Raw genomic sequence first — 20,857 nt, 5'->3', positions numbered from 1 at the left:
ATGAATTTTGCTCAAAGAAACCTCACTCAATTTGGCCTTGTGAATCAAAAGTTATGCCACTTTGAAATTCAACTTTTTTTTGGGACAATGATCAATCCATAACTTGCCAACCACACATGAGAAATTCATGTTCTTGGACTTTTTGGAAAGGTGAGAGCAAGATCTACAACTTTCATGTTGAACAAATTTTCATTTGAAACATTTTTGGATACGTAATTTTGAGGAGAAAAACTTTCCATTTTTGGCAATTTTCAAATACAAGTCACTTTCTATTTTTGGAAAGTTTCCATCTGACTTTATTTTCTTCATTCTTGATGTTTGAAATGTCAAATAAAACTTGTTTAAACATGAATGAAGTGTCTCTAACCCTCTCCCACCTCCAAATCCATGAATTCAGGCACAGTTGACCACAGTTGACTTTTCTGACTGATAGATGAATTTCAGCTTGACTGATCAAATTGAGCCTCAAACTCCTGATGAAATGGCTCAATGATGAATCCCTAGCTTCCATAAGCTCAATATAATCATATGATGATCCCCATATCCACTGAAAACCCCATCTCCTTGCCAAGCCCTGATTGGCCCAATACAACTGATTAGGGTTGACCAGAGGTCAAAACTCTAATCTCAAAGAATATGATCAAGCAATGAATCTCTTGGTGATGATAAAACCATGATGATGATGATGTATCATTTCAACCAAGATGAAGCTCAATCTCCTTGAGGAACCATGAAACCCTAATTTGAACCACATCCTCAGATGATTAATGATCAGTTCATGAAACCTTCAGCTTGCATCTCTTAACCTCTTTATCTTCTGATCAAGACTTAGGAGGATGACTTGCTCAATGTTGCCATATGATATGAAAATATGCAATGCCTAATGACCTACAAAATGATATGCAATATGCTCAGCTAGTCCCAAGAGAGGAGGGCAAATTTTGAGGTGTTACACCTGCTTGAAGGACGAGATAGAGGCACCCGTTTGATATGCAAATGCAATGACATGTTTATCAATTCCAAAGGGAATTCTACCCCCTTGATTCCAGTCTCACATTTGATAAATAGTGTAAGAAGAAAACCCCGACTAGAATCAAGAAGAAAATATGAACCTCTGGGAATAGATAAACATGTGTTAAATGATATGAATGCAAAATGATGTGATACAATAAGTGACATGGAAATCAGGATTGTTATATCTGCTTGAACATCTGTCAGGTTGCACTGTCTGAAGAGAAACCCACTGAGGAATATAATACAAGATCAAAGTTCTGCTCCAGAAAACCGGGTTGGTTGAAGGTTAAGGTTTCCTGAATTTAGCCCGCCCCTCACTGGTAGGTTCTAAGAACAAAAGTTCGTCAGCTTCATCCCTACAGTCGAATAATACGTTCACCACTGAAGGTTTGACATTATTACGAGACAAAACACCCCCATTGACTCCCCTCAACAGGACATCCTAAAGCAAGTTCCCAGCCTCGGGGTCCTCGGATTGAGCAGCGAGAATGCGCCCACCGGAGCTAACATAAACGCGTCTCGGAGGAGAGGCCTCGACTGAGTTCTCGGGAAATGGTCACCAGAGTCGACGATTTCTAAAGGAACATCTGTCGTTATGGAACACCCATAGGATAAAATATATCCAAAGAAACCTCGTCTGGGTGTGGGTCTTCATGAAAGACTTAACATAGCAACATGCCACGCAAGCCTCATGACTATCCACTCTAAAACCTATGTGTACGCTCAAGCCTGGGTAGTGGGCTTATCTCTCATAGAACATCCCATCCCAACAAACAACCAACCCAACACAAAGCCAACAGATACAAGCAATGATATGTACACAAATGCAATAAGATAAAGCAAATAAAAGATGAAAGCAAATAAATGTACAAAAGAATAAAAACCTAACAAACAAGAAACCTACAAAAGCTAGGAGGGACTCGCTTAGGGAAACTGTATCTCCCCAGCAGAGTCGCTAGCTGTCGCAACCTGCGAAAAAAACAACCGGCGAGAAAAGAAATGACAGAAGAGTTGCCACCGTGCGTTATTTATCCCAAAGGAGGGAAAGTAAACGCTCGAAGTCAATCTGGAGAAAGGAAAGGAAAAGACAAGGTCTCGCAACCAAATCTTGGGTTCGGGAGTCGATTATGCGAAGGGAAGGTATTAGCACCCCTACGTATTCGTAGTACTCTACGGGATCCACTCTTGTTATTCTTGTCTAAAGGGTGTGTGTATATCTAATGTACTATTTACTAAAAGAAGGGTCAAAAGAAAAATGACTCGCACGGATATCGCATCCACTGCATACGTATCTCATCTGAGTATGAGAATCAGAGTCTTCGTAGCTCGGTTACTTATGGGTAAAGGAGAAGTGTGCTCGCTAAGACATTGCGTCTTATGCCTACGTATCTCATCGGGGATGAGAATCAGAGCAAAACGTAGTTCAGCTAACTACGGGAACAAAGGTCTCGATTGCAACTAGGGCAAGAGAAAGGGAAGGTCTCGATCGCAACGAGGGCGAGAGAAAAGAATCGCAACGAGGGCGAAAACAAGCAAGGATTAGTTGTTAGTCGTCAGTCAAACTCGGCAAGACATCGCATCTCGTGCCTACGTATCTCATCTGGAATGAGAATCAGAGTTATCGTAGTTCGACTACCTAGGGATTTCCATCTGAATATGGATTTACAAAGGAGGACACCAGTTGTGTCAAAGGAGAGTGGGCAATGTGTTCACGTCCTAGCAGCAGGTGTCGCAGCTCGCTGAATCGAGTCTTAGGCAGTTACCTCTTTGCAATAGGACGGACTGACATGCCACAGGATCGGAGACGCACGGAAGGTCTAAAAATAGGGAAGCTCTGCCCTAGAATTGTCATGCAATATGGACCTAACTGTTAGGATTTACAAGTGGGAATATCTATCTAATGTTAGCATGCAAAGAATAAGGGGATTCTACCTATGTTATCATACAAAAGAATAAGGTAATGCTACCTATGTTATCATACAAAGAATAAGGGAATCCTACCTATGTTATCATACAAAGGGTTCTACCTAATGGGTGCTACCTAAACGGAACAAGAATCAACGAATGGTGCAAGGAAAGAAACTAGGGAGAAGGGTAGATGGCGATGCACGAAACAATCGACTTACAGGTGGTAGATGGCGATGCCTGAAGCAATCGACTTACAAGAGAAATGGCGATGCATGAAGCAATCGACTTACAAAAGGATGGATGAATACATGCCGGTTCTGTTAAGTTTTGAAAATGGTTACTCAACGTTGGATCGAGGTTTTGATCTTGTTTTGAAATGGTTATCGGATGTTCATTTTATTTCTTGTATTAATAGATGAATAAAGAATGAAAGAATAAGCATTATACACTTCATGGGAGAGGGGTACATTTGTTATAAATGGGGATTGTTAATGGCAATCAAACAATAAAAATATATGCCTCATACAACATACAAGTAGGCAACAGATAAGATAAAAAAACATGTATATAATCAAATCAAATAGTGAAATGATGAAGCATCAAACAATGCATGAGAAGTATATACATGTTAAGCAATTAAACAATAGAAGCATGGATGAAAGAAACAAGTATAAAAAATATCAGATGAATCAGACAAATGAAATTATGCACACAAATGATCACTGAATAATTTAATCGGGAAATGATGCAAGGATCAAATAAAATCAAGATGAAAGGCCTCTAATATGTGGCATATGAGATGAACAAGGGAGGATCAAAAGATCTCTTCAATTGCCCTAAGCAATCCCTAAGTCAAACATCAATCATGGAAAAGTCAACCGAAAAGTCAAGTCAACTTAAAAAATGTCAAATAAATATTAAATTAATCAAATAAATTATGAAAAATTAAACTAAGATTTTAAAAATAATGTGAATTAGTGTATAAATTAATTGAAATAAAACAGAAGTCAAATGAAAAGTCAACCAAGCAAACTAGGTCAAAAATAAATCCAACATAAATTAAAAATGGGAAATAAAATTCCAAGAAAAGGTCAGGTTGACCATGAGACATTGGTCAACCCTCATCCCAAAAATCAGAAATTAAAAATAATTCTAAGTCATGAAAATAAGTGTGTTAAAATGGACTATTTGAAGCAAATAATTAAAATAAAATATTAATATTAAATAAAATATGAAAATAAAAATTAAATAAATTAAATAAAACATTAAGGAATGTGAAAAATATTTTTTGGTATTTTTATGAACAAATAAAATATTTTTATTAATTAAAAAACAAAACAGAAAATAAAAATGAATTAAAAAATGAAAGTGGAAATAGATGTGTTAATGGGCCAGACATATGGGGGTGTGGAAAGCGCACGGTGCTGAGGCCCAGTCCACACGAGTAAAAGCCAGCGTATGACATATAAAAAAAAAGAGTAACGTTTTATTTAAAAAAAGGTTATGTAACATATGCCAATCGGTCAGCTTATATTAAAAGCCACTAAGGGACAAAATTGGATGGATGGTGGTGATAAGAAACAGGCGCGGAATCCAGCGGCTTAGGCAGTGACACGCATCCTTTCCTCATGCAACGTAAAAAACCTAAGAACATGCATGCTAGAAACGTGAAAAAACGGTAATGCATGCTCATCTTCCAACCAAAATATCTCATGCTATGGTGCTCCAAATGAGATGATATAAAAAGCAAAGTTCAAGTTCGAAATGAGTAGAACATAATGATGCTTTGTTTCATTGAAAATAATGACTTAAACATGGTGAAAAGTGAACAACAAGGGAGCTACACACACAAGGATACGACAAAAATTTCACAACACAAACTCAAGCTCAATCACAATGCCTCATGGTGAGGGCTTCATAGACAAACATGGCATATTATTTACATGGAAAATAAGCATGAAACCAGCCTGGCATAATGGAAAAATAATCATGAAGTAAGCATGGTGAACATGAAAAAAAAGTAATGAACAAGCATGATATTCATGGCCATGGAAGGTTGGGATAAGGAGGTTACCTAGTGGAGAAGAGTCCACTGCTTCTTGGTAGTGGAGAAGATAGAAAAGGAAGATACTCTTGGTGCTTTGAAATTTCAAGAACTTGTGAAAATGGAAGGGAATGCAACTTGGTCTTTTTCCTTTTGACTTGCCTAGCTCGAAATACAACAGCCTCTATCTTTCAGATTAGGGTTTCTAAGCTTATATATGTAGGGTTAAAGTGCTCTTAATGGGCTTGCAATGCTTGGTTTTGTTTATGTGCAATATGATACAAAAGGTGAGGTGGTGAAAGCAAGTTCTAAATGTGGCAAAACTTAAGTGAGTGAACATAAGAGTGCATGACCAAATGAGGTAAAAAGTGTGTTGGTTGGTTTCATGGTCTGACTTGGTTTTCTTGTGCAGCACAAAAACAGTCCAACAGGGTGACTTTGAGGCTTTGTATCTTGATGAATACATGTCCAAATGGCAAGGCAATGCAAACAGTAGAAAGAGGGCATGGAGCTTAATATCTTTCATGTTGAACACAAATTGAAATGATGAGTGGAAAGAGGTGAAAAATGGCCATAAAGTGCAGGTCTCAGAACTGCAGAATGGTTGGGTCAGTTTGGCCTAAATGCTGCCAAAGAAATCAGCCCATGAGGCCAACTTTAGATGAGTGTATCTTTCAAACCAATGATCCAAATGGGATGATTCCAAAAGGATGTGAAAGAGGACATAGCAAGGTACAATTGTCATGAAGAAAGTATTTTCAAAAGATGCCTTGAAGTGCAAGAAATCTGGCCCATAAGTCTTGACAAATCTTGAAGATTTTGGACTTAGAAAAGTTTCTAAGTGTCCTAAAATAATTTCTCACTTTGACCAAACATAACTTTCTCAATTTTAATCCAAATGAAACAAACTTTATATCTCTAGAAAGCTTGGAGCAAGAGGAACAAATTTCATGTTGGAGAAAATTTTCAAATGGAGCTTGTATCTTGGTGGAAAATGGGCTTAAAGTGGGTGCAAAAACCATTAAAACTTGTCCTAAATGAAAAGTCAACTATTTCCAAATTTGGTAACTTTTCTAACTCCTGATTAAATGATGAATCCATGATCCAACCTTGATCAAATTTCACATGTAGGCTCCCTTAGGCATGAATTTTGAGATTCCACTTTCAAAATGTCAGGAGTTGACTTTTCTGGCCCCACAGTTGAGTTTTCCCAAACTGTCTGATTCTCGATTCCATTGATCAATTGAAGCACCTCTGGCTCAAATAAAGACCTGATTTTTTGTATGTAGACCCTTGTGGACATATAGAGGGCCATGGAAAAGTGTTTCACCCAAGGAATCAGAAATAAACCAATTTTATAACAAAACCCTAGTTTTAGGGCAAAAATGATCAAGAACTGATTGCATTGATTGCCAATGGATCTTTCTGAGATAAATGTGAGTCTTCTTAGGCCAAGATGCCTCTATAATCATGACATGAATGAGTCCCCTTTTCTTCCAACCAAACGTTGCCTGTTGCAGATAGCCATGAAACCCTAATTTTTGATTAAATACAGATGCACACTCTAAGAGCTCTGAATCTTCCACTGATGAACTATAGACCACCATAAGACACTTGGACCCTCTTGAGACCCTTGAGACTTGTATACTTGGAGAATGAAGTCCAATCCTCAGTCTTGCTTTGTGTGGGCTCCTTCTGTTAAGGAGTGAGCAATCAAACCCTGATTTCCCAGTCACTAATGTAGTCTGTAATGAGTATGACCTAGTATGATGCTAATGCAATGTGAAACAATATCCCATGCTTCCAAGAAAAATGAAGGGTAAATTTTGGGGTATTACAGAGATGGAAAAGAAGTCATGTGATTTTAGTGCAAGGAGTTTGATCGCTTCAAGAATGAATGTCCCAAGTTAAACAAAAACAGACTTAAGAAAAACTTTGAAGGAAAGAAGAAGGGTATGATGGCTACATGGGATGATTTAGAGTCCTCAGAAGACGACTATGAGGAATAGTAGGCTAATATGGCGCTGATGGCATGCAAAAAACTCTCGCTAAGACGATTCAATCAAAACTAAAATCTGAGTTAGATTCTTAAGAGGTATTTGCTGAACTTTCTTGTTTTCAACTTGAATTTAGTTTATCAGAAGTTATGGATAACTATCATAAGCTTCTGTACAAATAAGAGGATCTGAAGAAGATTCATGTATCTGAATCAAAAGCATATTGTAAGCTCCAAAAAGAATTTTCAAGTTTGAGTGAAGAAAATTTTATTTTGAAAAACAACAAATATGTGCCTCAAAGCAAGAGTCTCAAACCTGAGAAGAAATTTCTTTCAAAAGTCTCTACAGGTTCTGGTGATATCATAAAGAAATATGCCCAGTCTTTCCAGAAATTTCTTGCTAGAAGCCTGGATAGAATCTTAATGGCTTCAATGATTTATGGAGTAAGTAGAAACGGAACAAGGGGTATTGGTTATGATTCTAATGAAAAATATGATTATGAAAAGTATGATAAACCAAATACTCTTCAGTCCTATTTTGCCCCTTCTGGTAAACAAAATGGTGTTGTGCCTAAAGGTAAAACTTCTTCAAAACATAAGGCTAAAGCAAAAACTCATTCCAGTTTCAACCATGCATTCATGTATAGATATTTTGCATAGAAGCACAAGTTTGTTAAAAATTCTAGGAATACTAACCCAAAAGGACAACAAAAGTTATGGGTACCTAAGGATAAGATAATATATGTTGAAGATATCCTTAGCAGTAGAGTTGAGACACCAGTCATGATACTTGGACACTGGATGCTCGCGACACATGACAGGAAGAAAGCATATGTTCCAAAGCCTAGAACCTAAACATCGAAGGTAATTAGAAAGGGAAGATCATTGGCTCCGGAATAATATGTAACAATTATATCCCTTCCATTACTAATTTTATTTTAGTTGAAGGATTAATGCATAAATTTTTGTCTATAAGTCAATTAAGTGACAATGGTTATGACATTATTTTCAATTAAAAGTCTTGTGAAGCTGTCAGTCAAAGGATGACTCAGTTCTTTTTAATGGAAAGACAAAGAACAACATTTATAAGATAAGACTTTCTGATTTGAAAAATAAAAATGTAAAATGTCTCATGTCTGTAAATGAAGAGCAGTGGACATAACATAGACGATCATGCCATGTTAGCATGAGGAGGATTTCTCAACTAAACAAGCTTAATTTAGTCAGAGGCCTGGAAAATATGAAGTTAGCTTCATATGCTCTTTGTGAAGCATGTCAAATAGACAAGTTTCCTAAAACTTCTTTCAAAGCTAAAAATGTTGTTTCAACCTCCATACCATTGAAACTTCTGCACATTGACTTGTTTGTGTTGGTGTAAGCCCTAGAGGCCAATACTTTTGGTACTTGTATCAAATTATTTATTAATAAAAGGCTTTTTTCTTTATTATGTTTGTTTAATAAAGTCCCTAAAATAGCTAGTCTGTTTAATGTATCAAGTGTGACTTAATCATGAGATCCCATTAAACATAAGGACATTATTCTTAAAGTATCAGTAGTCGAGCTTTGTTGTAAAGTGGGATAACATTAGAGCATTAAGACTATTATGTATATAGACTGATGATCACATCTCATGGATCATGGATAAGGAGTTATCAAGTCTTAAACATATGTATGAATATTAAGAGTAATATTTATACTGGATTGACCCGCTATGAGAATACTATATAGAATGTTATGCAAAGTGTCATAAGTTATTATCATGGTGATAGTGGTGTATACCACCCTTCGACCTGAAACCACTATGGATCTTAGATGTAGAGTTTAGTGCCTTATTGATGATCAAACATTGTCCTTAACTGGATGACCATAAAGACAGTTGATGGATACTCCACGAAGCATGCTGAGGGACATAAGTGACCTAGATGGAATTTGCCCATCCTGCGTAACAAGATAAATGTCTACGGGCCCAATATTGAATTGGACAAGGATGACACGGTTTATGCCTTGTGTTCAATATAGACATATGGGCAAAAGGGTAATTGTACACATAAGTATTATCACAAAAGGATTTGTCAAATCACATGACATTTTTGTGTCTTGGGTAGTAGTGATGTGTTGCTAGATATCGCTCACTGTTTATTATGTTAAATACGTGATTTAATATAATTGTCAATGCAGTGAAAACCTACAGGGTCACACACAAAAGGGCGAATTGATGAGAGATAGAGTAACTAAGGAACATTGTAAGGCACAATGCACTTAAGTGAATTGTAGAACATCGTAAGGTATGGTGTACTTAAGTATAATACGAAATATGGTAAGGTACCACGTGCTTAAATGATCTTGGCATATTATAAGATATGAGCCGCATACACTTAAGTGTACTTTTTAGCTTGCAACCCACACAAGTGGTTCTATAAATAGAACCCTTGTGCAGAAGCATTTGGGAAGTTGTAATTTCGTTTCTCTCTCTCTCTCTCTCTCTCTCTCTCACTCCCTCTCTCTCACTCAAAGCCTTCATTTGTAGTAGCTAGCACTGAGATTGAAGGAATTCGTTCGTGTGTACTGAGTAGAGGCATTATCACCGTTCAACGTTCGTGATCGCTCCGTAGATCTGCATCAAAGGTTTCAATCGCCACAAGAGGTAACGATTCTATCACTGATCACGCCCATTCGTAAGGATCACTAAAGGAGATTTTTTTTTAATTCCGCTGCATTTTGGATCGCCCTTCTCCTTCAGTTTGGACCAGTAAAAATTGCTTCTGTCAACGGTAAGAAGTATGGACTAGTTATTATTGATGACTACATCAGATGGACATGGGTGAAATTTATCAGACACTAGGATGAATCACATTCTGTGTTTTCTACCTTCTGTTTCCAAGTGCAAAATGATGAGGATCTTAGAATTGTAAAAGTCAGAAGTGATCATGGTGAAGAAATTGAAAACAAAGATTTTGAAAAACATTTTGATGCAAATGACATTTTCCATGATTTCTCATGCCCTAAAACTCCACAACAAAATGAAGTTGTAGATAGGAAGAATATGACTCTATAAGAGATGGCCATAACCCCGATAAACGAGACTAATATGGATAAGCACTTATTGTGAGGGCAAAGGTTGTTAGTCCTTGTTCTAATGATGCCAAACCTTTTAGTAGCTCATACTTTGTACTTTGGACGGTGTCATCATGTCGTAGAATGCATTCATTCTTTAACATGCCCAAAGCATAAATTTAATGTGTCTTTGCATATAATTGCATCTCATATACGTCAATAATGCACTTGATCATTGTTGGTACCTTAGGTTCATAAGAGAATGGTTTGTAATGACAAAAATACATCTTAAAAAAATTCATGTTTGACCATTTAAGAACTTTGCCTCTACTCATGCCTTGGAGCGGCCGCCTCATTCATGCATATATATTCTGTGTAACTCACGGGTCTGATCAGGTCGAGTCATAGGTCGACTCATTCTTGGAAAAATAAGATGAGTCGACTCATCCACCTGTTGCATCGACTCATCCACCTGTTGCATCGACTCATAAATTATTCATTTGAATCATGTTGCTTCGGGTCTGAACATGTCAAGTCATAGGTCGACTCAATTCTGGAAAAATATGTTTGAGTCGACGCATCACCTGTTTGAGTCGACTCTTCGCCTGTTTTATTTGAGTTGTTTTACTGCGGGTCTGAACAGGTCGAGTGCCCAGTGTGAACAGGTCGAGTGGTCGCTATTTTTACTCATTTTTATGCTGTGTATTTTTGCAAAAATATTATGCAGTGTTTTTGACTTGGTCTTGTCATCATATATATATATATATATATATATATATATATATATATATATATATATATATATATATATATATATATATATATTATAGAGTTTCTTTTTCAATAATCAACAAGAAAAGTGAAAGATATACACTAAAGTTCCTCTTCATCTTCATTCTTCATTGCATGTTTCAACAACTACACATAACATTTTTTGTTGATCATAGTGCATTATTGTGGTGATAACGTTCAAATGGGGTTTTGTATCTTAGTTAGGGTAGAGGTTTTGAGTGGGTTTTTCTTGAATACAATCTTTAGGTTTTGTCCTCCAAGATTTGGGGTTTTTTGCATAAATATTAGCTTCATGGATTCAGTCGAGTGAAAGGTTTGAAGAACGGTGGGTTCATTCGAACGAGTAACGGTATCCGGAGGATTGTAAAGAAAGGTTTAGGATCAAGCGTGTCACGATCGAAATCATCCGAGCTAGAGTTTTGGAGAACTTGGAGTTCTTGCAATAAGGTAGTTACAATCGAAGGTTTGTTCGGAACGTTTGAAGCACTTGGTTCAACTTGAATCAAGGGGAGAGAAGTAAATAAGATCTACAACAACACTTAGGTTTGCTTGGTGGTGATCATTTATTCTCTTGTATAAAATTTTCAATTTGATAATAAATATCTCAATTCTAGTTTTAGAATTGGGGTCAGACGTACTCTAAGCAAGGACGAAAGGGGAACTGCCTAAACAAATCTGGTGTTGTTCTCTCTTTCTCTAACTCTTTAAATTCTGAATAAATTGAATCTTGTGTGAAATTAATTGTAAACTTCATCTCGCTTAATTGTTGTGCATTAAAGTTGTTCGATAAATTGTTGCAATCACTTTGATTGCAAATAAGGAAAATTCTATACAATTAATTCTAGTGAAATTAAGACATGGTGTAGTATGCACACCAATTGTTTGATAAAATTAACTTCACACAAGTTTATCAGTATTTTGATTGTTTTCTCATTATGTTAACTCATCATTGGTGGTAACTATATCAAAGATTTGTGTATTTGATCGATTGATTAAGATTGTTGTTGATTACCTTTATCTTAGTCATTCCATTAGGTTTCTCGCATATCCGATCTTTCCAGTAACGGATCGTTTAGACGATAGTGGTCTAGGGAGCTTTTCGTAACCTCTAAAAACAATTTTTAAAAAAATCTAAATTTCAAATACTGATCTATTCACCCCCATCCCTTCTAGATCGATACTATCGTCTAACAAGTGGTATCACGAGCACCAGTTCATCTAGTGCTTCACATATAACTGTTTAGAAAATGACTAACGATCCTAAAGGGGCGTACAATAGAGCACTTATTTTCACTGGTGAAAACTACAGTTATTGGAAAAATTGTATGCGTATTCATATCAACTCTATTGATAGAAAGGTATGGAAATTCATCCAAGATGGTCCTATGGAAATAACTATGACCAATGTAGATGGTATTGTTATACCTAAACCTGAAGCACAATGGAATGAAGAGGACGAGAAAAAGTATATCTATGATTGGAAATCCAGAAATATGATCATCGTCTCCTTAGGTATTGATGAGTATTATAGGATTTCCCATTGTACTGGTGCTAAAGCTATGTGGGACTCATTGCAAATTACCCATGAGGGAACCAATGATGTCAAACTAGCTAGAATCAACACTTTGACTCGAGAGTTTGACCTTTTTCATATGAAGGATGGTGAAACCATTGTTGATATGCAAAAAAGATTTTCTCATCTAATCAATCGGTTAAATGCTCTTGATAAAACTACCCCTAATGATGTTGCTACTAATAAAATCTTAAGATGTCTTAATACGTAATGGCAACCAAAGGTCACAATGATTAAGGAAGCCAATGATCTAAGAATATTGGACATGACAATATTGTTTGGTAAGCTTCAAGAGCATGATAAAGAGATCGTGAACCTTGAGAAACATGAAAAGAGTCAAAAGAAGGAAAATAATGAGAAAGCAAAGGACACCAAAAAGAAGTCTACCGCTTTAAAGGCTTCAAGTTCTAAGTCATCCACCAATGATACATGTGAGTGTGAATCAAGTGATGATGATAAAGATTAGAATGAAGATATGGGGTTATTTGTAAGGAGGTATAACCGCTACCTTAGAGAGAATGAGGTTCAACATTCGGATAAAAATCTAGTCAACTATATAAGACAATCAAAATTCCCAAATCAAGAAGAAAGTAAGACAACTAGGTCAAGAGGATCATGTTACAATTGCGGAAAGGCCGATCACTATAAGCTGAACTGTCCATTATTAAAGAAAGAAAAAGGAAGAGACAAACGTCACAAGAAATCTAGCAAAGCTAGAAGAGCATACATTGTATGGGAGAACAATAGTGAGCCCTCAAGTGATGATAACATAAGTGATGAAGAAGAAAAGGTCAATCTCTGTCTTATGGCTCATCAAAAGAAGAAAAATAATGTAAGTTATTCTAAATATGATCATGTTGATAAAATGTCTTATTTTGATTTGCAAAAAGCCTTTAGTACTCTACACAATGAGGCTAAGGAAGCTTTTAAACGCTTAGCCTCAAATAAGAAGATTTTATGGTATTTAGAAAAGAAGGTTTCTGATTCCAAAAAGGAATTAGAAGCTCTTAAAAAATCTATGATAGAGGATACTAAAGGCAAAACTAAAGATGATAGGGGATTTTGGTTTAGATGGTCTGGATGTGAAACTTGTCACATTTGGTAAAGAGAGGTTAGAACTCTTCAAGCTAAATTAGACAAGGATTTACAACCTAAAGTTACCTTTGCTATTGATCAATCACATTTTAGAAGTAACATGAATAATCCTTATCAAAAATACATTTATGTGGTAAAAAATCAAGTTAACAAAAGTAACTCTCATTCGAACTTAAATTGTCTATATTGTTGCAAGAGGGGACGCATTATTGCTAAATGTCGATTTAAGAGATTTTTGGTTCATAAAGGCATTTTCCAATGGTTGCCCAAATGCAACCAAAGTTTCACTCACACACAAGGACCCAACGAAAATTTGGTACCTACTTCCTTTGTTTAATTTGTAGGTGGAATGTCTTGAGGCTACAAAGAGAATATGGTTTCTCGATAGTGGATGCTCAAGACATATGACGGGTGACATTTCCTTATTTTTTGACTAAAAAGAAAGGATTTGTAACCTACGGTGATAATAACAAAGGAGTTATACTCGGAAAAGATAGTGTAGGTAATCCCTCATCTACTACTATCTCAGACGTCCTTTTAGTTAAAGGCCTTAAGCACAATCTCATTAACATTAGCCAATTATGCGACAAAGGATATAAAGTATCATTTTCAAAAGATTGATGCATGATTGAACATAATGATAAAAAGAATAATATGTTTAAGGGCTTGAGGGTAAATAATATATACATGCTTGACTTGAATGAAGTATCTTTGACTAGCGCTAAATATCTTGTCTCCATGAGTGAAGACTCTTGGCTTTGGCATAGGTGATTAGTGCATGTCAACTTTGACTTGCTAAATAAGGTTATTGCAAAAGATTTAGTAATCGGTCTACCCAAAATCAAAAATTCAAAAGATCACTTATGTGATGTATGCCAAATGGGAAAACAAATAAGGATCTCTTTTAAATCTAAAAATATTGTTTCTACAATGAGACCCCTTGAACTTCTCCATATGGATCTTTTTAGGCCATCTATAATTAAAAGTCTAGGTGGAAACTACTATGGTTTTGTTATTGTAGATGACTACTCTAGATTTTGTTGGACCATTTTCTTAGCAAGTAAAAGTGACACTTTTCAGCTTTTGAAAAGTTTTCCAAGATTTCTCAAAACAAATTGAACACTAGCATAGTTACTATCCGAAGTGGTCATGGAGGTGAATTTGAAAACCACATATTTGAGGAATTTTGTGAAACAAATGGCATTGATCATAATTTTTCTTCTCCAAGAACTCCACAAAAAAATGGAGTAGTGGAACGTAAAAGCCGAGTTTTATAAGAGCTTGGAAGGACTATGATCAATGAAAAGGGACTTCCTAAATATTTTTGGGCCGATGCCATAAACACGGCTTGTTATGTATTGAATAAGATACTCATTCGTCCTATTCTAAACACAACTCCTTATGAATTGCTAATGTTTCACATCTTCATGTATTTGGATGTAAATTATTTGTGTTAAATAATGGTAAAGAAAACCTTGGTAAATTTGACTCAAAAGCTGATGAAGGTATCTTTCTCAGATACTCTCAATCTAGTAAAGCATATAGGGTATACAACAAAAGGTTACGTATCATTGAAGAATCAGTGCATGTTTCCTTTGATGAATCTTATCCAAAAATTGTCGAAGAAGGTATTTTAGTTGATGGTGCAAGTGTTCCTTCAAAAAACATAATAAAAGATCAATAAGAAAAAAGTGTTGAACCCAATCTGGAAAAAGCTGATGAGGAGCCAAATCACATATCTGAAAAGAAAGAGGAGGATCATTCGATTAATAACAATGATCTTCCTTTGGAATGAAAATCTTCTAAGGATCATCCCATCGACAATATTCTAGGAGATATCTCAAAGGGAGTCACCACACGGTCGAAGATAAGTAAATTTTGTTATCATTTAACTTTCGTCTCTCAAATTGAGCCTAAAAACTCCAAAGACGCATTACTATATGAACATTGGTTTTTAGCAATGCAAAAGGAACTTAATCAGTTCAAAAGAAATGAGGTGTGGGATCTTGTCCCCCCTCCACGAGGCTATCGAGTAATTGATACTAAATGGGTGTTTAGGAACAAGTTAGACGAAAATGGAGTTATAACCCGCAACAAGGCTCGCCTTGTTGCTCAAGGGAATAACCAAGAGGAGGGCATCAACTATGAGGAGACTTATGCTTTGGTCGTCCGACTCGAGGCTATACGCCTTTTGCTTGCCTATGCTTGTTCTCAAAACTTCAAATTATTTCAAATGGATGTTAATAGTGCTTTTTCTAAACGAACAGATTAATGAAGAGGTCTATGCATCTCAACCTCCCGATTTTCAAAACTATGAGCATCCTAACTATGTTTATAAGCTTAAGCGTGCTTTGTACGGTCTCAAACAAGCCCCTAGGACATGGTATGAGCGTCTTAGCAAATTTCTACTAGAACAAGGATTCTCAAGTGGGAAGGTTGATACAACCCTTTTTATTAAGCGTCAAAGAAAACACTCTATTTTAGTTCAAGTTTATGTAGATGACATTATTTTTGGATCTACTAACATAAATTTGGTCAAGGAATTCTCTAATTTGATGCAGGGAGAATATGAAATGAGCATGATGGGGGAGTTAAATTACTTCCTCGGACTTCAAATCAAGCAACTTGAAGAAGGAACTTTTATGAGCCAAACGAAGTATTGCAATGAGTTACTCAAGCGCCTCGATATGGCAAACTCCAAAGTAATCAACACTCCAATGCCTACTGCGGTAAATATGGACCAGGATGCAAATGGTAAGGCCGTAGATATAAAAAGGTATAGAGTGCGAGCTATGTGAGAGCATTCATCGTCTATCGTCGTTGGAGGTAATATTGTTCCTATTTGTTTGAACTATCTTGATCAATTATATACGTATGTACTTGTTCTATATAATGCAATTTCTTGATGTTTATTTTATGGTTTGGTCTAAGCTTAATCCATTTCTATGTTTGAAATATGTGTAAACTTGCTTAGGAATCATATTCATCATGTATTCATCATTAGGATCATTGTTGCATTTCATGCTTTCAAGTCAGTACATTCGGGTCCCAACAGGTCGACCCATGAGTCGACTCTTCGCTACCCAGAGTCCACTCATCTGCGTTTTTAACAGGTCGACTCATTTCAAATGTATCTCTCCTCTCTTGCACACTCAATCTCCTAGTTCCCTTCTTCTCTCTCTCTCCCTCTTCCTCATAAAAACCCTAAAAACCCTTACCTTAAACCTCTTAAAAAACAACACTAAAATGGCTTCATCAAGAACTTATAGAAAAAGAACTGCAAGGGGACCCTTTTCTCACACTGGTACTCACAACCTCGCTTAAATATGCTGGTAACTGCTTTCTCTTTACTCTCTGGTGGTCTTACTGAACCTTTTGAAAAGAAGTTCAAAAAGAGAACAATTGTTAAGCAGTACGTATACTAGCCATTAATGGTTGAACGCATGCACATTCCAGATGTTGTTGAGTGGTTAAATGTTCAAAGAATTGACTTATTCTTAGACTGCATTACTAAGTATAATGAAGACTTAGTTAAACTATTTTATACTGGTTTTGTTCGAAAATTTGAGGGTTATGAGTTTAAATATAATATTGGTAATAGGGTTCTTGAGGTTAATGATGATGTTTGGAAATCTCTGTTTGAAATTTCTCCACTTTCGTCTCCTAATGATCTTAAGATAATCGATATTGTATTTACTCCAAACTATGAGTTCAGGTCTGCCTTAAACTCAATGCTGAAGAGACCTTTTTCTACCAATGTTGTTGCGAGTAACTTGTTCCAGATAATGTAACTACTGGACTTTTAAATCCTGTCGACAGGATCTTACATTGGGTTGTTACGCATATTATCCGCCCTAAGAAGGGAGATTACTCCAGAGTTGACAAGGCGGAAGTACACTTGGTTTATGTGTTGAAACATAAGCTGAAGGTTAACTGGCCACACTACATTGCAAGCAGGATCTTTGCCCAAAAGGAGTCAGGTCGAGGCACTGCTCTCTGTCATCCTTCATTTATTCAAAGTATCCTTAATCAGGCTGAAGTTTTTGTTCCAGGAATTTCAATACACCTCTTTGACTACTTATCAAGAATTCTATAAAAAATCTCTAAGTTTAATGGCTATACTTGGGATCCTATAGCGTGAGTATACAAGGTCCGTACTCAAGATTCAAGTTCTAGTATTCAGCATTTGGAAGATGATGATGATACTCACCCTATGGAGGATGATTAACAAGTTGATGACCATGGTGATTGGCTAGGTGCTACACATGGACAAAATCCATATGACAAACAAGGCTAGGGAGAGTGGCAACACACCAGCTGGACCAGCCAACGATCTTCCTTAATGCCTCCACCTTCTTCTCAATCTGGTAAATCTGAAGTAATGGAAATGTTGAGAAATATGCAAATTCATCAGCAAAATTTTCCCACACTTCAAGAGGAGAGATTTATGGCTTTGCAGTATCAACTTCAGATTCAAAGTGACAACTTTGCCTCCTTTGCAATTCTACAAGAGGAACGACACTTAGCCTTAAGGGGTCAGATTCAAACCTAAAGGGACAATTTCAATTTATTTGCCTCCACAATTATGCAACGGATTGATGCTATGGGTTCCAATCATCGCTCTCTCACCGGATCTTTCAATACTCTTAACCGAAACTTCATTGAATTCACTGACCTTTATGAACAAGATAAACCTCCACATCAACCTTCTATTTATAGAAGCAGAAATGACTTGTCACGGGAGAGAATACCTTAGAAGATTGATTCATTCAACTTTCGTCCATGTAGTGCACTTCATCTTCTTCTTGTTTGCATGTTATTGTATTTAGTTATATATCTTGGAGCTTATGTTGAACAAATTTGGCTATGTAATTTACTAATTTTTTTGCTACGTGCCTTATTTATGACTATATTTCTTACATTAACTTCATTTTATGTGAATGGTTATTGATGTTAATCTGTTGCGAAGTGGTTGATTACATGCTTATGAATATATTTTATTTTCGATTGACCTTGTCCTTGTCTCTTTTTGATGTTGTCAAAGGGGGAGAAGCAATGGAAACACACAACTTGATTATGATAGCATAGTTTTAAAGGAATGCATAAAATTAGGGGGAGGATGTCTATCAAAGTATGCGATATATAAAAGATTGTGCCACAGTTTGCCATCATAAAAAAAGGGGAGTATGTGAGGGCAAAGGTTCTTAGTCCTTGTTTTTATGATATCAAACCTTTTAGTAGCTCATACTGTGTACTTTGGACGGTGTCATCATATCATAGAGTGCATTCATTATCTAACATGCTCAAAGTATAAATTTAATGTGTCTATGCATATAAGAGCATCTCATATATGTCAATAATGCATTTGATCATTTTTGGTACCTTAGGTCCATAAGATAATGGTTTGGATTGACCAAAATACATCTAAAAAAACTCATTTTTGACCATTTAAGAACTTTGAGTCGACTCGTACCCTGGAGTGGTCGACTCATTCATGCATATCATATTTTGTGTAATTCATGGGTCTGATCAGGTCGAGTCATAGGTCGACTCATTCCTGGAAAAACAAGATGAGTTGACTCATCCACCTGTTGCATCGACTCATAACCTGTTTCATTTGAATCATGTTGCTACGGGTCTGAACAGGTCGAGTCATAGGTTGACTCAATTCTGGAAATATTTGTTTGAGTCGATGCATATCATGTTTGAGTCGACTCTTCGCCTGTTTTATTTGAGTTGTTTTGCTGTGGGTCTGAACAGGTTGAGTGCCCAGTATGAATAGGTCGAGTGGTCGTTGTTTTTACTCATTTTTCTGCTGTGTATTTTTGCAAAAATATTCTGATGTGTTTTTGACTTGGTCTATGCATCATATATATATTCTAGAGTTTCTTTTTCAATAGTCAACAAGAAAAGTGAAAGATATACACTAAAGTTCCTCTTTATTTTCATTCTTCATTGCATGTTTCAACAACTACACATAACAATTTTTGTTGATCATAGTGCATTGTTGTGGTGATAACGTCCAAATAGGATTTTGTATCTTAGTTTGGGTAGAGGCTTTGAGTGGAGTTTTCTTGAATAAAATCTTTGGGTTTTGTCCTCCAAGATTTGGGTTTTTTTTGCATAAATCTTTGCTTCATAGATTCAGCTGAGTGAAAGGTTTGAAGAACAGAGGGTTCATTTGAACGAGTAACGGTAACCGGAGGATTGTGAAGAAAGGTTTGGGATCAAGCGTGTCACGATCGAAATCAGCCGAGCTAAAGTTTTGGAGAACTTGGAGTTCTTGCAATAAGGTAGCTACAATCGGAGGTTTGTTCGGAATATTTGAAGCACTTGGTTCAACCCGAATCAATGGGAGAGAAGTAAATAGGATCTGCAACAACACTTAGGTTTGCTTGGTGGTGATCATTTATTCTCTTGTATAAACTTTGCAATTTGATAATAAATATCTCAATTATAGTTTTAGAATTAGGGCCATACGTACCCTAAACGAGGACGAAAGAGGAACAACCTAAATAAATCTGGTGTTGTTCTCTCTTTCTCTAACTCTTTAAATTCTGCATAAATTGAATCTTGTGTGAAATTAATTGTAAACTTCATCTCGCTTAATTGTTGTGCATTAAAGTTGTTTGATAAATCGTTGTTATCACTTTGATTGCAACTAAGGAAAATCTTGCACAATTAATTCTAGTGAAATTAAGACTTGGTGTAGTATGCACACCAAGTGTTTGATAAAATTAACTTCACACAAGTTTATTAATATTTTGATTGTTTTCTCATTGTGTTAACTCATCATTGGTGGTAACTATATCAAAGATTTGTGTATCTGGTCGATTGATTAAGATTGTTGTTGATTACCTTTATCTTAGTCATTCCATTAGGTTTCTCGCATATCCGATCTTTCTAGTAACGGGTCGTTTAGATAAATTTTAAAAACAACCTTTAAAAACAATTTTAAAAAAATGATAAATTTCAAATACTGATCTATTCAACCCCCTTCTAGATCGGTACTATCGCCTAACACTTATGGGCAGATGCAGTCAACACAACATGTTACATTTAGAACATGATCTCTGACTTATTCTAGGTAAGTCTCCTTATGAATTATGGAAGAATCTGAAGCCCAACACTTCATATTTTTAACCTTTTGGATGTTCTAGTTTTATATTGAACACTAAGGAGAATCTAAGCAAGTTTGATACTAAGGCACAAAAGTGCATCAAGTTAGGATACTATGAACGCTCAAAAGGATATAAAGTATATAACACTGAGACGCAAACTGTTGAAGAATCAATCTATGTTAAATTCGATGATAAGTTTGAATTTGAAAAGTCAAAGTTAGTTGAGAAATTTGCAGATATGGAGATTACATATTCATCTT

This window comes from Lathyrus oleraceus, chromosome 3 (genome assembly GCF_024323335.1).
Source record: "Lathyrus oleraceus cultivar Zhongwan6 chromosome 3, CAAS_Psat_ZW6_1.0, whole genome shotgun sequence".
Classification (NCBI taxonomy): Eukaryota; Viridiplantae; Streptophyta; class Magnoliopsida; order Fabales; family Fabaceae; genus Lathyrus; species Lathyrus oleraceus.
The sequence above is the reverse complement of the archived record's forward strand: the minus strand, read 5'-3'. Positions refer to the sequence as shown.